This window comes from Odontomachus brunneus, unplaced genomic scaffold, assembly GCF_010583005.1.
Source record: "Odontomachus brunneus isolate Ranch 3 - 2012 unplaced genomic scaffold, Obru_v1 Obru_scaffold_344, whole genome shotgun sequence".
Lineage (NCBI taxonomy): Eukaryota > Metazoa > Arthropoda > Insecta > Hymenoptera > Formicidae > Odontomachus > Odontomachus brunneus.
In genome coordinates this window covers 132,728-137,702 of record NW_022639794.1, presented here as the reverse complement: position 1 = coordinate 137,702, position 4,975 = coordinate 132,728, and positions in this window count along the sequence as shown.

Below are 4,975 nucleotides of genomic sequence, written 5' to 3'. Positions count from 1 at the left end.
CGCGAGCTGGTGCGTACAGACGGTTGTATAAGCGGCGTAACTGAACCTTACATCCTTACTGAACCTTACACGCGGCGTGTTCTGGCCATCGATGCAATTGACACGTGTAACGTCTCTTGTGATCACTCAGACACAAAAAAGGTCTCTTTGGTCTCTTATGCTCTCTTTGGCTTTGGCCTGCCTGCTTACACCGACAATAGCCAAGGCTGGTAGAGAGCAGTGCACCGAAAGGGAGTTATCATTATGTGTGCTTAAATAAAGTGAGAAAGAACAGTTCAAATGTTGCAATTTACTATATCAAATGGTTAACTTTTTATTTACATAAATTGATAGTGGTACTTTAACTAGTTATAATTTTAGTGAAGTGGAGTTATAATGAGAAGAGAATCTAAATGGTATGTGCAAATGGAACGAGAAATGAAGTATTTGCAAATTGAAGGTATAAGGATTATATGTTAACGTGCTGAAATTATAAATTGGAGGTCTTGAAGTTATAAATTAATGATATTGAGAGAATTTTCTAAATAAGAAGTCAAAAGTAAAAAGTTAACCAGATGTACTTTTATTAAAACGAGGTTGTGGCATAACATATAGAAAATAAGGAGAGTTTAATCGCCAAAGCGTCTTTTATTGGTCGTTAGTGAGTAATTAATTACTCTACATTTACTACAACTACATTTAATAAGGCGTCGACTACGGCTTGTTCACTACTGGTTAGTTCTTTATGTAAATTTAAATTCGAGTTTGGAATCTCTTGATCTTTCGGCAATAACTCGATATACTCTGATTCCTCTTGAATAATGGGTAAGATCGGCGTAACGGGCCTCAGTGGAATTGGTCTCAGTGACGCACGAGACTCTATGTAATAGCTTCCCGAATTTATAACAAAATACCCTCTTTCCATAGGGTTCGGAGAGCTGGGCGCAACGGAGATAGGTACACTTTATACCGCGGCGCGTGAGAACCACCTTCGCAGTCGCTCTTTGTGTTTCCTGCCACTTCTCTTCGGCATCTAGTTTATTGAACAAAATATTTTGTGCAGTTGTAACTTGATCTCAGTAGTAAAACTCAGTAAGAACGATTAAATAAAATGGGTATGGATGTAAAGCAGTGGTGTAGTCTCTGATCTCTCAAGCCTTAATAAGTAAGATCCCGCATGCAATGAATCTGTTGAAGTCTCGATCGGATCTCGACTGGCTCGTTAGCCAGGAGATCATCACGCGCTACTTTACAATTCGCTGTATGTTAACTAAGTTCCGGAGCGCTTGTGGGATCCTGTCGAAAACTGTCAGAGCTCAGTCTTAAGAAGGCGAGAAGATGCAACTAGGAGCATTTAATGCTACCTAGAGCATTAGCAGTTTTATGGTGTTACGGAGAACACCGCAGCTTTGCAGGAGTATGTGTAATGAGTTTACGACTGACGCGTTTGTCAGTGAAACATCGAGACCAAAGAATTAGTGCGAGGTATAGCTGAATGGATAGGATGAAAATCGTTCTTAGAGAGAAAAGATGACGTAATAGTTGAATGATGTATTGTAAGAGCGAGTACGATTAAGGTGTTCGAACCAGTAAATATGTAAAATTATTATAATTATACTAGATACATCAAATGATATTAAAATCGAAGTAATATCGAAGTAATCGAAGTAATAGAGTTAAATCATAAATAGTATGTTAAGGATAAGACGTCTCTCGGATTCTACCGGTCAAGTTTTCGAATATAAAAGGGAATTAATAGTACACTTACGGTCGCTTTATCGTAGGGATCCGCTAGTCGTAGTTGAACTCGCCTGGGCACGCTCGTACTGAGTTTGCAGCTCGCATACAGGTCGGTGGTGAAAGATTTTGGGAGACCAAATTTACCTTATTGTAACTGGCGAAGAGAAGCTCGTTGGCTTTATAAATTGAAGTTACTCCCGGATAATTAAAGTAAGTGTACGTATGTGTAAGACTCAAAGACTTCCCGAACAAATGCCCGGAGCGCTCCGGGAGCACGGTTTTTATATGGCTCCGGTGGGAGCTTCGCTCGGTCCCAGCGGTTTCCATCGGCGATCGGCTCGCAGATTCGAATTTCATAGCGACACGATGGTTCCGGGTTGGTAAATTTCAAAGGGATGCCTCTACGCTTCAGTATTCCGTTTGATGCGTACGGGTGGTTGGGTGACGCATCGCATAGCGGTGTGATGATGTCATGCAAGTACTGAATGCGTTCGTTCGTGCCTAAGCAAATTTGCTTCGCGAATATTCTTATATTATAGCGTCGTATAATAATTCCTTCGTCATGTATGGCTTTCTATTAATTATTTCCTTGCTTTCCTCATGTGTCCTATTAGCACTACTAATATACTAGATTTTATTTTTAGCCGTCTCTAACGATTGAATTAGTAAGATTTGTTGCTGGAATATTTCATATATTACTTCTCAGGTTAGCGCAAATCGGCTTCAGGTCAATGCGACATTTAAGCATCGCAGTGGCGTGAAAATTTAAAGATTTCTGAGGTTTGGACGTTACAGGGGTGGGCCGACATGTGTGCGAGGGTGACCTGTAACCTGGAGGTCCTCAGGACCCTGTAGCGCCGGACACTCATCTCGACGACCGCTGCGTATCGCACGGCGTCGTTCTGTGTGGCTGCTGGCGCGGTCCCCATCGACATTCTTCTCGACGAATACTCGGCGCGGTACATGGCGAGAAAAGAGATGGATGCTACGATAGGAAATGCGGTCGTCCCGTTCACCATGAATTTCAGAGAGACCCACGGTCTCATTAGGGGCGAGGCGTACAAGATGTGGCAGGCTCGATGGACTTCTTCGAGCAAAAGCCGCATAACATACGCCTTTTTCGACAATGTTGGGAGCAGAGTTGATACCCGCTGGGTCCGCCCTGATCACTACGTGACATAGATGATCACCGGACACGGCAGGTTCCAGGCACATCTTGCGTCCTTAGGCTTTGTGGAAAATGGAATATGTGTGTGTGGAAGGAGAAGTGACACTGCCGAGCACCATCTCCTGCGATGTCCTGAGTTCGAACTGCAAAGGGAGGCTCTTCGTGAGTTGGTTCTGACTGCGAGTTGGAGGTGGCCGGAGGCGGTATACTACTTTGTGTCGACTCCAGAGGCCTATTCCGTCTTCGCGGCCTTCTGTTGGGAAACCCTTTGGCTGAAGGGTCCATGTTAGATTTCACAGCGATCTACCCGGAGGTTATCGGAGTCCCCGGGCATGGGGAAACGGCCTCGCAACCTTCGCGAGACCACTGTGAACTCGGGCCGTTCAGGCAAGAATTCCACCAACTATAATAACAATATGTTTACTTTCTTTCAGGTTCTAATCACCCCCATCACCTAAACCCAATACCCACTCCTCTTCCCTTCCCCTCCTATCCAACAAGGTCAGAGCGTGTGTCTGGGCGAAACACTAGTGAGCGGGCCTCCCCGTGGTCCCCGTGGGCGTGGGGCGCGCGCTGTAACTCCAACGGGCGGGCAGCGCGCGCGTGACGGCTAAACCGCTCATCCTGCGAACATGTCTCGCATGCGCTGCTGGATTTTTCCATCGCCCTTCCTCTGCCAGTAGTTGACAAACGCTAGAGGTAAATAGTAGTGGCATATAGGCTTCATAGCTGAAGAAGCAAAGCGCGGCATTCTATGGGTGTCGGATTTCACACTAACTGTCGACACATTCTCTGTGGTTCTCGTTGGTTGCCTTTTCCTTGTGACCAATGGATGACCAGTGTGTACCGTCCATCCGAGAAAAAAATGTTTGCCCTCGTGAAAAAAAATTTATGACGTTGCACGCCTTGCGGGCACGAGATCAATAGGAATTAGAGACGTGCTACTCATCGTAGCCTAAACTCATTCGTGTCACGGCTTCTCAGTTAATGGGCGAACTCCCCGCAGTGCGAATGTCCGCTCCATTTTGCAGTTTTCAGCATTGCGGGTTGGATTACGCCGGCCCTATCGTTATTCGGGCGTCAGGTCAAGGGATCGCCTCGCGTAAGTGATTACATCGCGTTGTTCGTTTGTCTGGCTACGCGCGCCATCTATTCAAAACTGGTGTCGGATTATTCCACTCGCGCCTTCCTCAATGCATATATGCGCTTTTGTGGATTGCCGTAATCTATATATTCCGAGAACGGAACAAACTTTGTCGGCGCGAATCGCAAGCTGGCCGCCGCGTTACGCGATCCGACGTTCCAAAATCAAACGGTTTCCGAAAGCGTCGCATGGCATTTCTTGCCTCCGTCAGTACCTCACTTCAGTGGGACATGGGAAGCCGGAGTTAAGAGTGTAAAATATTATTTGCGCCGCGTTCTCAGTAGTCACACTCTTACCTTCGAAGAATTACTGACAATTTTATGCAAAGTCGAGGCCTGTTTAAATTCACGTCCTATTGCACCGCTACCAGATAGTCTAGACGAACCGTTGACGCCCGGTTATTTTTTGATCGGTGCCACGATCACTTCCGCTCCGGAGCCCTCTCTGCTCACTTTGAACGAGAATCGCCTGTCTCGAAGGTAATTGTTACGCCAGATAACGGAGCGATTTTGGAAAACATATAGCGACTACGTTAATATGTTACATCAACGAGTGAAGTGGCGCACACTAAGTTCTTCCATTCGCGTAGGACAACTAGTATTATTTTGAAACCCCAATCTCTTCTCTTGTAAATTGGAATTAGGGCGCGTCACACACTGTCATTCCGGGCCGGATGGATTGGTCCGCGTTGTCACAATGAAGACAGCGGTGTCGGAATACATGCGGCTCATAGGTAAAGTATGTTTGCTACCAGTTGATTGCGATGCGGCACTCTCGACACCTCATAAGTGACGCGGTGGCGAACAGCGGGAGCAGCACATTGTCGTCGTGTCCGTTTGCGGCGGACTTATACGTCATCGTTCACCATAATGAGTAAAAAAAAGGGGGGGATTCGTTGAAGCGGACACTTCAAGGCAGACGGAATGTTAGAGAGATTTCGGGAA